A 19,802-nucleotide genomic window follows, 5' to 3' on the forward strand; every position below is an offset into this window, starting at 1 on the left:
TCTGGGCTATATTCTCAGCAGCATAAGGAGAATCATGTGCTAACAGCTGTCTAAATGACTCGGCTAAAGTTAGTAGCATGCTTGTTGGATTTGTCTTTGCACTAGGATGATGTCGGCGTAAATGTGCAGTCATATTCGTTGTGTTCCCACTAGTGCTTTCAGGTTAATCTCGTTGAAATGACCTTAACGCCACAACACGGCAAATCTCCGTTAACGAGCTACCGCCGATCGCCCCGTGCATGGGGCTGGACGGCCAACACGTTAACGAGCTAACTGCGCTAACACACTAGTTCCCACCCATATAATTGAGCATTGCATGGCACATCCAACATACTGTTTTACTTTAGTCCATGACTCGCTTACCTTCAGGGTCATACGTCACATGAAAACCAAAATAATTCCAAACGCCAGATCTGAATGAGGGTGGGGGAGGTCCATGTTGCAAGGAGAGCTTAACTTCTGTCTTGCTAGCTTGCCCTGCGCTCTTCCTTCTGACGGTGCTGTCTGTGTTGAGCGCTCAGTGGATCTGCGCTCGACAATGCAGCCTAGGCGGAGTAGTCGAACGCAGATTCACTGAGCGCTCAACACAGACAGCATCGTCAGAAGGAAAGTTGATAAAATAAATTACAAATGTTGTATTGTTCGATACATATGCGTACCGAACCGAAAGCACTGTATCGAACGGTTCAATATCGATACGAATATCGTTGCACCCCTAGTGGAAATGTCTACCCATATCACTCATGGGAAGGGTTGCTGCTATAAAAATGATGGTCTTACCAAAAATAAATTATTTATTCTCAATGATCCCAACTAAACCGCCACAAGATTTGTTCAGATCTCTAGATTCATGTATGTCCAAATTCCTTTGGAAAAATAAACCCCCACGTATAAGCTTAAAAACACTACAAAAGACCAAGGATAGAGGAGGATTAAAACTACCTAACTTTCAGCACTGCTTCTTAGCCAACGGGCTTCAATTTATCTCAGGATGGCTAAAACATACCCTCTTAAATGAACCTTGGCTAGATGTAGAACAAGCACTTTGCAATAATCTAGAGATCTCAGACCTACCATTTATCAGCTCAAACATCCAACGACATGAATGCTTTAAAAGCATCAACATCAGCTCTTCTCTGACAGCATGGTGGGAGTTTCTAAAATTGAGGGCGTCTTCATTAATCCCATGCAAACGTACACCTATTTGGAACAACCCTGACATATTACAAAACAATAATATGATAAACTTTTCAGATTGGAGTGGTAAAGGAATCAAATATTTAGAACATATATTAGAAGGAACAGAATTTATTTCATTTGACGGACTAGTTACACAATATGGGATCAACAAGAAAAGATTTTTAGAATATCAACAAATTAAATCCATAGTAAAAAAGAAATTTAAACCGGGTCAAGTTGAACTACAAACACCACCAAGTGTGGTTCAATTTCTTACTCTTAAAACCCCCAAATTACTATCCAAAATATACAGAATGCTTTCTAAAACAGATGAATCAATATCACTTCCTATTGCAAAATGGGAAGCAGATTTATCAGTTAACTTAGACCTAAACTTCTGGTCTCAGATTTGCTTAAAAACCTTTCATCTAATTAGAAATCCCAGTCTTCAATTAATTCAATACAAAATATTACATAGAGTGCACTAATACAGGTCATCGGATGTTCAAGATGGGCTTTACGTCTACCAACAACTGCTCACACTGCCAAACCAATTCACTGGACAATTATATCCACGCTCTTTGGTTCTGTCCAACAGTTCAGAAGTTTTGGCGCGAGATATGTGAAGACTTATCAAAGTGTCTGAAATGTAACATTCCAACTTCCCCCTTAGTGTGTTTGTTGGGCAGCTGAGATAATGTCACTTCAGAAAAGAATATAGCCCATATGGTTTTCACTGCCCTATGCATAGCCAAGAAAACTGTCCTCATGAACTGGAAAAATAAAAATAATCTTAATTCTAACCAATATAGAAATTATCTATTAGATTACATTAGTCTTGATACAGCCTCTGCCACCACATCAGATCAATTGCTCCTTTGATTAGCTCCATCACCTAGTGGGGGTGGGGGGGTCATAGTTTGGTCCCGCCTTCACTGTTGTGATTGGTGTGGGGGTAGGGACAGGCTTAGGGCGTCGGGGGGTTCCCCGGAGGCATTTTCCTTGGGGGGCTCAACCCGGGGTAGCGGTCATGTCCGGTTAGGGGCTCTGTTGGCTCTCAGGTGACTGTTTCCTCGTGGCCTCGTGCAGCGGGGCTAGGGGAGGGTCTGTGCTGATGGACGTGGGTTACTGACCTGGTAGCCTGGCTGCCCCTGGGTGGGTCCGGGATGGGCGTGAGGTTCTGGGGGCGCTCCGTCTCTGGGCTGGGGCCCTGGCCGGGCCTCGGGGGCTTGGGTCCTGGTTTGTGTGTTGCCGGGGTTGTGGGCGGGTGGGTGCATGGGGGCCCAGCCCTGGCGCGGGGTGCCGCTGGTGCGTCGAGCCACCTGGGGGGGCTCTTCAACTGGTGGGGGAGATTGTCACATCTTGCAGGAGCTTTCCTCTCTTCAGGAACTCTCTCTGCAGGAGGGGGAGATACAGGAGAGGTGGAGGAAGATCTCAGCCTGGGCGTCTATTGTCTCATGTAGTCTGGAAGATGAGTGGATGGTGGGGTGGGTGCAGTTTTCTCTGTGGTGGGGTTGGGTGGACTGTCCCGGGCTCTGTGGGGCCGGGAGGCGCTGCTGCGCTGGGCCCCGGTCTGGATGGGCCTGGGCCCCCTTTCCCTGGCTGGTCGCGGAGTATGGGGGTGCCTACTGGGGTCAGCGGGGGAGCTGGCCCCAGGGAGGGGTCACTTGCCCCTCCCTTCCTTCCCTCCCCATCTCCAGCTGCCTCCCTCTTCCCGCTCCACCACAACCACCCACACATGCAGGGCCTTGGAGTAGGGGTATGTCACCAGGGTGCAGAGGAGGCTACCCCTCTGTCCCCTTCTGGCTGCCTCTGCCTCAATTTTATCCCACAACTTAGACATTCACATTACTCACACTCTCATTACACATACATATAGGATTTTGGGGGTGGGCACGATACACGGAATCCAAATTACCATCAGGGTGTACACCTCACCCCTGGCGTCGTTGCCCACCTCTCAATTTTAAATACACGTAGACATTGAGGGCTAGCAGGAGGGACTATGCGCTTACCTGCTGCTCTCTGGCAGGTAGCTCCATGCCCTCCTGGGTTTTAAATGCACCTTAGAACACACATGCATCAACACTACAATGAGCGGGCGGAGGGAGGTTTGGAGTCTTCTCTCACCCCCATTCTCTGCGACCTGCTGGAGCGGGGGGGCTAGGAGGAGGAGTTGGCTGTCCGACTGCGGTCTGGAGTGTGGGGCCTCCCTGCTGCTGCGGAGTCGGGGCGGTCTGCCTCTCCCCACCGCAGGGAAAAGGGTAACACCACCTGGGTCTGGGTGCAGTTCCCCTTCCAGGGGCAAGGGTACCTAGACCCGGTTCGTAGAGTACGCTTGGGGAGTGTGATCGTGTGTACAGCGTCTCTTTATGTCTGTCTCCACATTGGTTGAGTGTGGAGTAAGTGCATATGAGAGCATGAGGGTGGGAATGGATGTTTGTATCTGTGTGTGCCTGTATGTCTGTGTCTATATGTCAGGTTGGGTATCAGATGCCACCTCTCTGGGGACATCTCAGGCCCTCCAAGGTTTGGAGGCCTATCTCCACCCACCACCACTTCCCCTGCCAGTGGCGGACTCCCTCAGGTGTCGGTGCGTTGGTGGTTCTTTGTGTCTGGGGATGGGCGTCCAGGTACACACCGGCTCACTCCTTGGCAGCCGCTTATCGGGGCCTGGAGCCTGGGGCTCGCTCGGGCCACTTCGGAGGTGGGGTGCCCCCGGCCTCTCGGCCTGGGGCTCGGTCACTCAGGCACAGCTGGCTGCCGGCGGAGCTCACGGGTGCGTCACTGCAACTCCCCCTGGCTTCTGCTCCGCGGCTGCTGAGTGAGCCCTCATCTGGGACTCTCCTCAGCTCTTTCTGGGACAGTGGCGCGGCTGCCCCTCTGTTGGTCTTCCTTGGTCTCTTGTGTTCTGGGGGCCTCTGGATGTCTGGAGTTTTGATCTCCTCCATACCTGCTTCATGCCCTGGAGGACGGGGCTGTGGCCCCCCCACACCCTCTAGCAGATCATTACATGAAGGAACCTTTTAAAAAAAAACAAAAAAAACAAGCGCGTCCATGCTCACAGGTGTACACACGGGTGATCACACCCACAAACTACACCCTTTTTGGCTCCTACCTCAAAGCACACTGTGTTCTGTTGATCTTATGTGCTGCACAATAATGTTTAATATTTAGTATTTACTGTCATATTCCCATATATCATTGTGATGTTGTTTATTCTATTACTCTTGTTCTCTTCTGCTTGTTTTCTTTTTTCTTTCTCAACAGGTGATCCAGGTGATCGATATATGCATTTTTTTTTATTTTTCTTTTCTTTTTCTGCCCATTCTGTTGGTTTTTGTTTTTTGCCCTTCTCACCCGTCCCTCTTCTCAGCTGTTTCTCTTTCCCTCTTTCTTTCTCCCCTTCTTTCCCCCAGTCAAGTCTGTCCCGTATTCAGCAAGTGAAAATAAAATAAACAATAAAAGGTGAATCAAATGGACCATTATGGCAAGGCTGGGATGGTCAATTTGGTAAAGTAAATCCGTTGGGCATCTTTTTTTGCCTTTAGACAATAATTCTGATGGCAAAAGAGCCAAACGGGACAGGCAAAAAAGAAAAAAAAGAAAAAAAAGAAAGAGAAGTGAAACGAAAATCATACATGATTCCAAACATTTTTTACGGATGAATGCCTGCAGAGTGGGGTGTGTGTAATTATTCAGCCCCCTTTGGTCTGAGTGCAGTCAGTTGCCCATAAACATTGCCTGATGAGTGCTATTAACTAAATAGAGTGCACCTGTGTGTAATCTAATGTCAGTACAAATACAGCTGCTCTGTGACGGCCTCAGAGGTCTAAGAGAATATTGAGAGCAACAACACCATGAAGTCCAAAGAACACACCAGACAGATCAGGGATAAAGTTATTGAGAAATTTAAAGCAGGCTTAGGCTACAAAAAGATTTCCCAAGCCTTGAACATCCCACGGAGCACTGTTGAAGTGATCATTCAGAAATGGAAGGAGTATGGCACAACTGTAAACCTACCAAGACAAGACCGTCCACCTAAACTCACAGGCCAAACACGGAGAGTGCTGATCAGAAATGCAGCCAATAGGCCCATGGTGACTCTGGACGAGCTGCAGAGATCTACAGCTCAGGTGGGGGAATCTGTCCATAGGACAACTATTAGTCGTGCACTGCACAAAGTTGGCCTTTATGGAAGAGTGGCAAGAAGAAAGCCATTGTTAACAGAAAACCATAAGAAGTCCCGTTTGCAGTTTGCCACATGGCTTGTGGGAGACACAGCAAACATGTGGAAGCAGGTGCTCTGGTCAGATGAGACCAAAATGGAACTTTTTGGCCAAAATGCAAAACGCTATGTGTGGTGGAAAACTAACACTGCACATCACTCTGAACACACCATCCCGACTGTCAAATATGGTGGTGGCAGCATCATGCTCTTGGGGTGCTTCTCTTCAGCAGGGACAGGGAAGCTGGCCAGAGTTGATGGGAAAATGGATGGAGCCAAATGCAGGGCAATCTTGGAAGAAAACCTCTTGGAGTCTGCAAAAGACTTGAGACTGGGACCGAGGTTCACCTTCCAGCAGGACAACAACCCTAAACATTAAAGCCAGGGCAACAATAGAATGGTTTAAAACAAAACATATCCATGTGTTAGAATGGCCCAGTCAAAGTCCAGATCTAAATCCAATCGAGAATCTGTGGCAAGATCTGAAAACTGCTGTTCACAAACGCTGTCCATCTAATCTGACTGAGCTGGAGGTGTTTTGCAAAGAATAATGGGCAAGGCTTTCAGTCTCTAGATGTGCAAAGCTGGTAGAGACATACCCTAAAAGACTGGCAGCTGTAACTGCAGCAAAAGGTGGTTCTACAAAGACTCAGGGGGCTGAATAATTACGCACACCCCACTTTGCGGTTATTTATAAAGAAAGAGAAAAAAAAGAAAAAAGGAAAAAAAAAAAAAAAAGAATTATTAGGCAAGTTGTATTTTTGAGGAATAATTTTATTATTGAACAACAACCATGTTCTCAATGAGCCCAAAAAACTCATTAATATCAAAGCTGAATGTTTTTGGAAGTAGTTTTTAGTTTGTTTTTAGTTTTAGCTATTTTAGGGGGATATCTGTGTGTGCAGGTGACTATTACTGTGCATAATTATTAGGCAACTTAACAAAAACAAATATATACCCATTTCAATTATTTATTTTTACCAGTGAAACCAATATAACATCTCCACATTCACAAATATACATTTCTGACATTCAAAAACAAAACAAAAACAAATCAGCGACCAATATAGCCACCTTTCTTTGCAAGGACACTCAAAAGCCTGCCATCCATGGATTCTGTCAGTGTTTTGATCTGTTCACCATCAACATTGCGTGCAGCAGCAACCACAGCCTCCCAGACACTGTTCAGAGAGGTGTACTGTTTTCCCTTCTTGTAAATCTCACATTTGATGATGGACCACAGGTTCTCAATGGGGTTCAGATCAGGTGAACAAGGTGGCCATGTCATTAGTTTTTCTTCTTTTATACCCTTTCTTGTCAGCCACACTGTGGAGTACTTGGACGCGTGTGATGGAGCATTGTCCTGCATGAAAATCATGTTTTTCTTGAAGGATGCAGACTTCTTCCTGCACCACTCCTTGAAGAAGGTGTCTTCCAGAAACTGGCAGTAGGACTGGGAGTTGAGCTTGACTCCATCCTCAACCCGAAAAGGCCCCACAAGCTCATCTTTGATGATACCAGCCCAAACCAGTACTCCACCTCCACCTTGCTGGCGTCTGAGTCGGACTGGAGCTCTCTGCCCTTTAACAATCCAGCCACGGGCCCATCCATCTGGCCCATCAAGACTCACTCTCATTTCATCAGTCCATAAAACCTTAGAAAAATCAGTCTTGAGATATTTCTTGGCCCAGTCTTGACGTTTCAGCTTGTGTGTCTTGTTCAGTGGTGGTCGTCTTTCAGCCTTTCTTACCTTGGCCATGTCTCTGAGTATTGCACACCTTGTGCTTTTGGGCACTCCAGTGATGTTGCAGCTCTGAAATATGGCCAAACTGGTGGCAAGTGGCATCTTGGCAGCTGCACGCTTGACTTTTCTCAGTTCATGGGCAGTTATTTTGCGCCTTGGTTTTTCCACACGCTTCTTGCGACCCTGTTGACTATTTTGAATGAAACGCGTGATTGTTCGATGATCACGCTTCAGAAGCTTTGCAATTTTGAGACTGCTGCATCCCTCTGCAAGATATCTCACTATTTTTGACTTTTCTGAGCCTGTCAAGTCCTTCTTTTGACCCATTTTGCCAAAGGAAAGGAAGTTGCCTAATAATTATGCACACCTGATATAGGGTGTTGATGTCATTAGACCACACCCCTTCTCATTACAGAGATGCACATCACCTAATATGCTTAATTGGTAGTAGGCTTTCGAGCCTATACAGCTTGGAGTAAGACAACATGCATGAAGAGGATGATGTGGACAAAATACTCATTTGCCTAATAATTCTGCACTCCCTGTATGTTGAACACTGTTGTCCCTGTGAGTAAAAGTGATCAGCTGTCCTCCCCTTAACTTTACATCTGCAGAGGAGACAGGATCTGTGTATGTAGAAGGCTCATTCGCAGTGTGTCACAGACATGTTTTCTGTAGTGTTAGTTTCTCTGTCACTAGCAGTGTTGGTCAAGTTACTTGAAAAAAGTAATCAGTAACTAATTACTGATTACTTCCCCAAAAAAGTAATCCCGTTACTTTACTGATTACTTATTTTCAAAAGTAATTAATTACTTAGTTACTTTTTAAAAACACGATTTACAACCTGAAGAGGTGATAAAGCGATAGATCTTTCAGCCCAATTCTACTTTTTCTACATAATCCATCATACAAAATGTAATCCAATGGAAAAGTCTCTTTTTAAAACTTGTTTTATCAGTTTTAATCTTTTAACTTTATGCATCAAGCAAAAATTTAATTATATGCAACATTCTCTGACTTGAATAAATTAGTTTAACATTTAAACCTATTTTCTACACATTCCAGCACATAAAATAAAATATTTTTTGTGTTTACACTCACTCTTTCAAATAGATGCAAGTTAAAACACAGTAGAAAATAAATAAAGTCAAAGACTCAGCGGTCCTGTTGCTCTATTTTCACCTGTAAAGCAGGACTGGTGCAGGTGTGCCGCGGTCAGTTGAAGAATCCGCGAGTTTCTCTGTGAATTTCCCATTACGTCGTTGCGCACTCGGTGCTTGCTTGGAAGTTTTGGGGTTTTTTTCGCTGTAAAAAGAAGTTTTCTTCCCATGCACGATGGACGCTAATGTTTTTGTCACTTTTTATGGAATCAAACTCAAAGTAAGGTCAGTACTCCCACGCTTTAAACGCTGCACGCTCATACTCTCTCCCACAATCGATATATGATCCATTGTTGATCTGCACACAGCTGTTGTCACTAACAGCGCACTCGCTTACGTCACTGTCGTGAGACATTCTCGCTAAAAATCACGGTTTTAGTAACGCAGTAACGCAGCGTTCCTACGGGAAAGTAACGGTAATCTAATTACCGTTTTTTCAATAGTAATCCCTTACTTTACTCGTTACTTGAAAAAAGTAATCAGATTACAGTAACGCGTTACAAGTAACGCGTTACTGCCCATCTCTGGTCACTAGTGATGTCTTCTTCCTCGCTAATACTCTGTCCACCATCAGGTGCTTCTGTCTCATCATTTTCAACTGTGTCTTTGTTGTCAGTGTCATCATCAGTAGTACTCTGTGGTACTTGTTTATCTCCACTCTGTGCATCCACTTTACTCAACCTTGACTGGTGCACTATTATAAGAGTCACCCCATGTCTTACAAATACAACAGCTCCATCCTGCCCAATAACTACACCTGGACCCTTCCACTCTGTACAGTCGACTCGTTTGTAGTATACTTTATCTCCCGCCTCATATTTATTATCTTTAGGCCCAAGTTACTTGCATGGTGCTCTCCTGATCCTTTTTGAACATTGAGCCTCTGTAAATGCTTCCCTGCAAGCACGTAATGCTGATATATGTTCAGCTACTCTTGCACTTACAGTTGTGCCCTCTAAGGCAGGTTGTTTATCCATCAACACAGAAGGAAGGTTAGGGTTTTGGCAAAATACAAATTGATGTGGACTGTAACCATATATGAGAGACATTTTTTCCTTAGTGGTAGTGGAATATCAACAGGAACTACTTCACTTTCAATGTCACACTTCTTTTGTCCAATTTTGGCCAAAAGTTTTACTTTTTTGCTGGAATACACTACAGTACCATCCCCAAAGCGAACTGGTCTGGAGCTAGGGGTTTCTGATTGCAGCAACTTGTTTACTTGGCCTTGGCTGAGGTCACTCATGTAACTATTTGCACGATCTGATACCGTTGTGTTGGTGTTGTTCCCACATCATCATAATAAATGTTGTTCCAGGTTCAACATTGCAAGTGACCAATCACATTGTTGTGACGTCATACTTACAGCATAGTCAGAAGGAAGAGCGCAGGGCAAGCTAGCAAGACAGAAGTTAAGCTCTTCTTGCAACATTCAGATCTGGCGTTTGGAATTATTTTGGTTTTCATGTGACGTATGACCCTGAAGGTAAGCGAGTCATGGACTAAAGTAAAACAGTATGTTGGATGTGCCATGCAATGCTCAATTACATGGGTGGGAACTAGTGTGTTAGCGCAGTTAGCTCGTTAACGTGTTTGCCGTCTAGCCCCATGCACGGGGCGATCGGCGGTAGCTCGTTAACGGAGATTTGCCGTGTTGTGGCGTTAAGGTCATTTCAACGAGATCAACCTGAAAGCACTAGTGGGAACACAACGAATATGACTGCACATTTACGCCGACATCATCCTAGTGCAAAGACAAAAACAACAAGCATGCTACTAACTTTAGCCGAGTCATTTAGACAGCTGTTAGCACATGATTCTCCTTATGCTGCTGAGAATATAGCCCAGAAGAAGCGCATAGTATAGCTTTTATTTTGGAAAGAGACATTTCTCTGTAATAAACTCTCTTTTCCAAAGATGAGTGATTCCGCAATCAGATACAGGGCTTGCAATATCGCTAGCCCGACGTCCTGGGGCTAGCGATTTTTTCAGTCGGGCTACCAAAATCTATCTCTTCCCTGCCCGTCGGGCTATTGTAGGAAGGAAAAATATATGTCAATGCTTTTGCATTCTTTCAGAAATGTAGCTGGGTAATTATATCATTGGCATTGGTGAGCCACTGTCAATATGTGACATATTGTAATCGCGTTTGAATTTGCGCTTGTTTTTTTGCTTTCACTTTGCAATCGTGCGAACTGTGTATAGAGAGCAACAGCACTGATCTGTGAGTGATGATAATTTGTGCACCAATTCCTCTGACATCGTCTTATTAATCGTTAGCTTACTATGCAAACATGACGAGTGAAATCTCCCGCAGCTTAAACATGTGAGAGGTTGATCGCGCAAAGAATCGCTGAGCTTATGTGAGTGCGTGTGTAAAAGCAGCAGGATATATATTTTAGTTCTGCTGAGCCAAATAAGACAGGTCAGGGTGAAGAAGTGACAGCCAAAGAAAAGCTTACCACAAAACGGAGAAGTTATGACAAATCAGACTATAAGGCAAAAAGAAAGTGCAGCTTTATGGTTTCATGGACAAAATAATTTCTGTGGCTGCAATATGACGAGCTAAATAACCAGGGCTGCACATAAGTGGTCCGCAGGTGCGCATTCGCTGTCAAAATAAAAAACACGTACAAGGGTTAGGGTTAAATTTAAAAACTGTACTTTTGAGTTAAAATATATATTTATAATTTTAATAAATGACAAATTAAAAAGGCATGAACATTTTTTTTGTATCGAAAAAATATCGAACCGTGACACCAAAGTATCGAACCGAACCGAACCGTGAATTTTGTGTATCGTTGCACCCCTAGTTGTCGCTGTCCACTCTGCCATGAAGTACCATTGTTTCATTTGTGTTTAGGACCCTTTTGCTCCGTAAGGAAAACTGCATCTTGGTTCAGTTGAATTCTGCTGAAAACTCCGGCTACTTACCCTCCAAAAATCCGTTTCAGTGCAGACCTCATAGACGCAAACGTTAAGTCTGTGCATGCTGTCAGTGCAAGCTGTCAACTTTTCTCATCAAGACAAGCTGTATCTAGAAGCTTAAAAGCTAACACAGCGTCAGGTTGTACTTTTTTATCCGGTTATAACGTTGTTCAAACTCTATAATGTAGTCTGCCATGGACACACTGTGATCCTTTGCAATGGAGTCAAAACACAAGTAAGCTTCATACGCGCTGTCTTTTTCTTCTCTCTGAAACACCGCGTCCAGTTTTGCAAGTAGTGTTTCCATACCTTCATCTTTGTTTAAATCTTCCGCGGGTATCTCCATGGCCGTTTCTCGGGCTCTCCCCTCGAGCCCCAGTGCCACCGTGAGTGCCTGCTTCTTTTTAATCCAGCTCCGTAACTCGTCTCCAAGTATTAACTTAATTCTTCCAGCACTCGTATGGCCTGGCTTCATTAAGCTTTGGTGGTACTTTATAATTGGTAACCATCCTCTGCTACCAACAACACAACGTTGTAGTCTCACTCCAAGCGCTTTATTCTTTACGGCATCTTACACTGCGTACAGAAAAACAACAACTCCCCGAGGGCAACAGTACTCTTGCGATATAACAGAAAATAACATTTTAACACAGGTTGGAGCATTCAGGAATCGGAATTGAACCACCAATCTCCTAAACTCCAGCCACTTTCAGTTTCTTGTGTTTTCCTGATTGTTTTGTATTATGATGATGATTTAAGGTTCACTAGTTTGTCCTGAATTTATTCTTTCTGTGTTGCTGAGTTTCCTTGTCTTCCCAGTTTAGTTTCTTCTCTGTTAGGTTCCCCCTGTGTCTTGCTCTCTCCCCTGTGTCACGTGTGTCTCTCATGTCATCTGTGTGTTCCTCTCTCCCCCTTCCATGTCTCTCACTTTCTCATTCCATGTGTCCTAGTCATGTCTTTGTGTTTCGTCTCCCTTTTCTGTTTTCACATTCCCCTCATGTTTCATTTCATGTCTCCCCTGTCTGCCATGTTCTCCCCAGACCGCCATGTCTCTCTCAGTCTGTGTCTTGTCTCCCTTAATTGTTTCTGTGTTTTCCTCTTTGTGTCTTCTCCCGTTGACTCCCCAGTCTGCCTTGTTCCCATGTGCTTTCCTCTGTGTCAGATTGGCCTACAGTTAGATAACACAGCTGGGTCAACTGATGGCTTTTTAATTAATGCTTACGCCTATATCACCCTGAGCGTGCCCGATCTCGTCTGATCTCGGAAGCTAAGCAGGGCTGGACTTGGTTAGTACTTGAATGGGAGACCGCCTGGGAATACCAGTTGCTGTATGGATCTATTCACTATGTATAGAGAAAGTGTTGATTGTGTGAATGTGGCATGTTGTATACAGTGCTTTGAGCATTCCGGAACAGTAGAAAAGCGCTATATAAGAGTCAGTCCATTTACCATTTAATTAAGGGTTTACTGATCAGAATGAAGTATTAATTAATGGTAGGACTTCTTTGAGTCGCCAATGGAGTCTACAGTAAGAGACACTCTAATGAATGAAATTTACTCCCCACTGCTGTATAATACGTTACTATAAATTTAAATGTCATTAAGAAATAATCAAACAAAAGGTGGTTTTCAGGGAATACTGTTAAATACTCAGTTTCTATATCATGTGTCAGAAGGAGATCCAGAGTGTGATTATAGTGGTGAGTCAGCTATTTTAAAGTTTGAGAGAAGCCCACTGAGTCTACTAATATTAGTAATAAATAAGTTTCCAAAAGGCAGAATAAATCAGCATGTTGATCAATTATTAAATCAGATGCTAACAGCGACCTAGAGGAGAGAGGCCTAATGTTTAATAATCCACGTCCAATCCTCTTTGGTTCAATTGAGGATACTGCATTGTAATTTCTTTTGCTAAAATTTTTCTGGGTTGTTTGTTTGTTTGTTTTTGTTTGTTTTTTTGGATTGTCTGGGAACAGACATAATCTCTACAGAAATGGGGTTTTGAGGAAGGAAAGGAGAAGGGAAGCGACAGAGAGCTGAGTAACACTGCAGCACAAAAGTGCTTAAATGGCCTGATTCGTATATAGCACTATTCTACTCTCCCGGAGTAATCCAAGCGCTCTATACAACATGCTACATTCCTCCATTCACTCAAGCACTGTCTTCTATGCTGTTAAGTGCTTACCAACTACCAGTCACACACATCCATACTTTGATAGACGCATCAGCCAGCAACATGGGGTTAATCTTGCCCAAAGATACTTGGGCATGCAGTCTAGGGGCATCCAGGGATCTAACCACTAACCCCCTGAGCTACAGCCACCCCAAAATGCACAGACATTTTTCTATGTCCATGTTTCTATAATGTAGTGTATTATATTTGTAATCATTTTATGATTCAGTACCTTTTTTGCCAAATTAATCTAAATCAGGCAAAAAAAGGGTAATACAGAAGCTTTTCAAATGTCCTTGGGCAAGATACTAACCCCAAGTTGCTCTCCGATGCATCCATCGAAGTATGTGTGAATGTTAGAAAAAGCACTTACACAGACCATAGAAAAAAGTGCTTGTGCGAATGGGTGAATGAGGCATGTTGTGTAAAGCGCTTTGAGTACTCCGGGAGAGTAGAAAAGTGTTATGTAAGAATCAGTCCATTTACCATTCATCTCACCCTATCCCAGCATCCTCATCTATCATACAAACCTTGCACATCTCCTCCTTCACTATATCCAGTAATCTTCTCTGTGGGCTTCCCTTTTTCCTCCTGCCTGGCAACTCCATCTTCAACATCCTTTGTGTAATCCCTCTATTATCCACTATCCCTCCTCTACACATGTCCAAAGAATCCCAGCGAACATTATAATATATTTTTATTGTCAGAAGTAAATTCCAGTAACCTGGTCTAGATTATTTATCCGATATAAGCTTTAAAAAAGCTGTTAAAAAATACCAACCCCTTTTTCCTTTTAGTTTTTTTGCTGCACACTTTAATTTCTTGCTGCAAGGCTCGCAAAATCTATCTCAGCCCCGCCCGTCGGGCTATATGATAACCCAACGGGCAGGGCTGAGACCGATTTTGGTCGCCCGACCGGAGATATCACTAGCTCCGGGACGTCGGGCTAGCGATTTTGCGAGCCCTGTGCTGTAATAGCTCTCCATCACATTTTTTTTTTAAATGTATAGCAACAAGTTACTAGAAGGCAGTATAGACACACATCACAGCATGGCAGACAAATATTGGCTCAATAAATTACACACCACCCATTAGGCCATACTTGAGACACAGCCAAAAACAAAGCTCCAACTCCCATGTAGCATGAGAAATGCTCCCCAGCCCAGGCTCAGCCTGAGCATCAAACATCTTTCCCCCATTTCCCCAGCACTTCTGCAAAAACCATCATCTTACACCAGACTGGTGCCATTGCTGTAAACAATGCATTGTTGGAGGAAAATGTAGTATTCTTAACTCTCTCACTCAATCTCCCCTTTTCTCTCCCTTCTGTTTTGCAATGCTGACCACCGTGGCTGAGCAGTTCAAATAGCAATAGCATTCACGTCCTGCATGCTAGACCATGACTTAACAAAAATGTAGTACAAAAAAGTATGTGAAGCACACTGCTAGTAATTCCTTACATTTCCATTATGCCTACTAGCCAATTTGTATTACTTAGGTTGTAGAAAGTTGCTTGTTTTACCAAATATTACAATTCACTTTGTGGTCTGTTAGTATTGGATACTGGAGGGAAAGCAAAACTACAAAGTTTATAGTAATAATTTAGAAAATATATGTGGGTTAGTATTTAAGAAAAATAGCCAAAAGGGGTTGGGTCACAACATCATGGCATAATGGCAAACCTTGGCATTGATTCTCCTAGTATCTGTAACTCTACTCTAGGGATCAAAAAGTATTATTTTAGAAAATATTACTTCATGTTGTAAAAAGATAATGAGTTTACTCTTGCTTTACTAGATTGTGGGGCTTGCCACCGCTCTTGTGGGACAACCAATTAAAAAATATAAGATGAAACACAGTTTTTGTTTTTAAGGATATGAGGACATGAACCTTTTTCAGCTTCTGAAATGGAACAAGCCAGAAAAGGTTTCCTCTTCATCTTTGTGTAACGGTGCATGTGTGCATGATAGATGAGGTGCTTAAAGTTTTTTAATAACAACAGCACAATGTGGTTACATTTGTAGAGATCATGTACATCTAATTCAGAGATAGAAATTTTGTGTCAAGTACTCTCTACAACATTTGAAATCAAATAGGCACACAGAAAGAATGTATTAGTGATATCAGTGATTATATCAGCCTATCATGCCCTGCAAAATGCATCTTAATACATATACAGTGTCATGTTAATTTACTTTAACTTCTGTTTATGAGCTCTTGTTTCTGATGTGAAAAGGAAAACCAGATTGGGGTTACAGTATGGTAAATGGACTGATTCTTACATAGCACTTTTCTACTCTCCCGGAGTACTCAAAGCGCTCAATACAACATGCCACATTCACCCAATCACTTTCTTCTAAGCTTTTTAGTGGTTCCTAACTAACATTCACACGCATTCATACTCCAATGGATGTTTCTTGATGCATGCTCAATCATCCAGGTAAGTAAATCCACAAAAGTTTATTTTGTTCATCTAGACGTAGCGTTATGAGTGGGAGAAACGTTTCGTCACTTATCCAAGTGACTTCTTAAGATTGGGGAAACCTGCAGTCAGCTGAGACTGAAGAGGTCACTTGGATGAGTGACGAAACGTTTCTGTCCAGATGAACAGAATCAACTTTTCGGGACTCCAATGGATGCATCATAGAGCAACTTGGGGTTAGTATCTTGCCCAGGGACACTTGGTATGCAGACTGGAGGAGCCAGGGATCAAACCACCAATCAGTAGATGACCTGCTCTACCTCCTGAGCCACCCCATATATCTGTAGTTGCATTTTACATTATTATTTTGTTTTTACAGATGACTTTTTTCTTCGCTCATAGATCAGTTAGCCAGTGGTGCGGCTGGGTGGAGCCGCTGCACCGCCGAAGGCCCCTCCACTATCGGTGGTGATGCACCGGATGGGCAACGGGGACGACCCCCAGGTTTTTTTGGAGACTTTTGGAGCCATGGCGGAAGCCTGCCAGTGGCCACAGGCAGAGTGGGCTCCGCGTTTGCTTCCTCTACTGTCGGGGGAGGCTCAGACGGCAGCCCTGAGTCTGCCGCAAACCTCGAGGAGCAGCTTCGAGGACGTGAGCCGGGCGGTGTTGGACAGTATGGGTCTCGTCCCAGAGGATCGTCGCCGGCGGTTCGGAGCCTGTCGGCTGACCGGGGAGGATCGGCCGTTTGCTTGGGCCCGGAAACTGCACGACGCGGCAGTGCGGTGGCTGCATCCGGGATCTGCATCCGGGATCGTCAGAGGGGGAGACGCTGGTGGACAAGGTGGTGCAGGAGCAGTTCGTGGAGGGGCTGCCTGCGGAGAAAGCGAGATGGGTCCAGTGCCACCGACCCGCGAGTCTGGAGATCGCGGTCACATTGGTGGAGGACCATCTCACCGCCAGAGCGGAGGAGCCCGGGGGAGGCAGCCGGACACCAAACAAGCAAGCCCCAGTGCCGGGACCAAGGCGCCGGGTACCTGCGCCGGCACAGGGAGAGCGGGCGCCGGTGGTAAACAACCTCCTCAACATGTCTTGCAGTTCTCTAGAGGCCTGGTAATGAGCTAATCATGTGATTCAGGTGTGTTGACCCAGGGTGAGATCTAAAACCTGTAGGGACACCGGCCCTCGTGGACTGGGATTGGGGACCCCTGGTATAGATTTTAAAATTCTTTGGTTCACTTTTAATATTCTAAATAATTTAGTGCCCAGCTATCTTTCCGAACTCCTCCATTTGTACACATCAACCTTTTTCATTTTTACCTAAACCGTGTGCACAAAACTCTGGAGGGATCTAAATGCAAACGTAGAACCCAGTCAGGACGTCTGCTACTGCTGTTTGCTCGTTTTTGTTTTTTTTTTTATGGGAGATCGTTTTCAGGCTTCAAGTAGCACCATTATACCAACATTTCACATTCTAGACATTGTTTTAGGTGTATTTGACCAAAGGTTTGACTGAAAATTCACATGCAAGCTTTTTTTCAAGGCTGTGGTATTTGCCCGCAGACAATACCTTTCAGCTAGCTAAAACAGAATATTATGCTATCACCGAGCAACATGGCTAATGCCTTTCACACAGCTTTGTCTCAACTCCAATGAGCCACAGAAGTAAAAGATAATAATAATAATTGAAACAATCTTTGAGAAAATGACTTACCAAGCATGGCAAACAACTCAAATATGTAGAGCAAAATGTTCTGAAATGGCTTCACTTCAGCTTCGATTGGAGCCTGCGGTGCTGGGGGCGGAGTCTGTGAATTTACTCTGTTGGTGTCGTAGCCCCTCTAGGAGTTCAGAGTTAAGAGGTCAAGAGTTAATGTTTCCATTGTAACACCCCCAGATTTGAAATAGAAACACTCATTTTTAACACTCGATTTTAACTACTATCATTTTACACCTCAGAGTTACATTAAAAGAATGTGACTCTGCTTAGAGTAAAATTAACTCTACTTTTGCAAGAAGACTACTAACACCAAAACATTTAACACTTTTGAATTTGCTGTGTACAATCCCAATAGAGCACTAAGATCTTCCAATCAGATGTTCCTAGCACAACCTAGGTCTTAACTGAAGTCGAGAGGTGACCAGAGCCAGCACCGACTCTGGAATAACCTCCCTGTTCATATTCGTGCCACTGAGTCTATCCAGTCTTTTAAATCACGTCTTAAAACCCATCTTTTTACTTTGGCTTTTGATTCTACCTAGTTGGCTGTTATCTGGCTTGTTGTGCTGTCACCTATTGTTTCCTGCCCTGTTTTCTTATTGTTTTGTTTTAATTGTCTCATGCCTTTACTGACTGTGAAGCACTATGGTCAACTTTGTTGTTTTTAATATGTGCTATATAAATACATTTTGATTTTGATTTGTTGATTTTTTTTTATTGTGTAATAGGAGGTAAATGGTAGGGGTGCAACGATACACAAAATTCACGGTTTGGTTCGGTTCGATACTTTGGTGTCACGGTTCGATATTTTTTTGATATGTTCATGCCTTTTTAATTTGTCATTTATTAAAATTATAAATATATATTTTAACTCAAAAGTACAGTTTTTAATTTTAATGTTGCTGAAACAACAAAATAATAATAATTTAAAAAAAAAATCTATCTGATCGAGAAATCACTCATCTTTGGAAAAGAGAGTTTATTACAGAGAAATGGCTCTTTCCAAAATAAAAGCTATACTATACCCTTCTTCTGGGGTATATTCTCAGCAGCATATTAAACATATCAGGTCCCCATAAGGAGAATCATGTGCTAACGGCTGTCTAAATGACTCAGGTAAAGTTTGTAGCATGCGTGCTTGTTGTTTTTGTCTGCTTCCACTTGTCTTTGCACTAGGATGATGTCGGCGTAAATGTGCAGTCATATTCATTGTGTTCCCACTAGTGCTGTCACCGTTGATCTCGTACCGCGGATCGCCCCGTGCGTGGGGCTGGACGGTGTCAACACGTTAACAAGCTAACTGCGCTAACACATTAGTTCCCACCAATTGAGCATTGCGTGGCACATCCGACATACTGTTTTACTTTTGTCCATGACGCGCTTACCATCAGGGTCAGACTTCACATGAAAACCAAGATAGTTCCAAACGCCAGATCTGAATGAGGGTGGGGGAGGTTCAATTTCGGGTAGCGTTGATGCAGTGATGTTGCAACGAGCTTAGCTTCTGTCTTGCTAGCTTGCGCTGCGCTCAGTGGATCTGCACTTGACAGTGCAGCCTAGGCCGAGTAGTCGAACGCAGATCCACTGAGCGCTCAACACCAATGACTGTATAAAAGATGGACGACACGACAGCTCCCCAAAAATGAAGCCAAAACGTCTCTATCGCCCCCCTGGTGTCTGGCTGCAGTATAGGTCATAAACCCCGTCTCCTCCATGTTAGCGGATGGGATTGGGGTCAGACTAAAATAAATTAATTCTCCTCAGAAAATGTTTTTTCCAAAGATTCTTTCTTTTGTTTTCAATAGTTCTCATCACGCTGATTTATGTCCAAGGGGTCTCCTCTCCCATAAGTTTGATTCTAATTCCTACCGCGGTGATGTTAAATTGGGGTGAAACGTCATAATAGCAGCTTTGACTGGCAGCTGCAGTCACGGAGAAACTTGCGTATCTCTGTTCGGGAATAGCGGATAGAGCGTAGGCTCTGAGAGGAGGGCCAGCGTTTACATTACGAAAACATGACCGACTGTTTTAACCTGACAGCCTGAGGTGCTCTTCAGTAAACTGGACTACACGACAGAAGGACCCGAGGCCCCGCTGCACTTTTTCGGTAAGTTAAACGTGTTTGTAAGCTAATCCGTAACTACCATCCTTAGCTCGGTCCTAAGACCTAACTAGCTAAAATGAGCACTGAGGTTCGTTTAGCTAATCTGTGCAGGTGAATGAATTTACCCTGACTAAAGAAATCAAGAGA

At 43.9% G+C, this 19,802-nt stretch overlaps 1 pseudogene; it reads left to right on the forward strand.

The window, feature by feature from the left end:
* Positions 1 to 12,455: 12,455 nt before the first annotated feature.
* LOC120736957 lies at positions 12,456 to 12,574 on the forward strand (annotated as a pseudogene).
* The last annotated feature ends 7,228 nt before the right edge of the window (positions 12,575 to 19,802 follow it).

This window comes from Simochromis diagramma, unplaced genomic scaffold, assembly GCF_900408965.1.
Source record: "Simochromis diagramma unplaced genomic scaffold, fSimDia1.1 OVJJ01000516.1, whole genome shotgun sequence".
Taxonomy (NCBI): Eukaryota; Metazoa; Chordata; class Actinopteri; order Cichliformes; family Cichlidae; genus Simochromis; species Simochromis diagramma.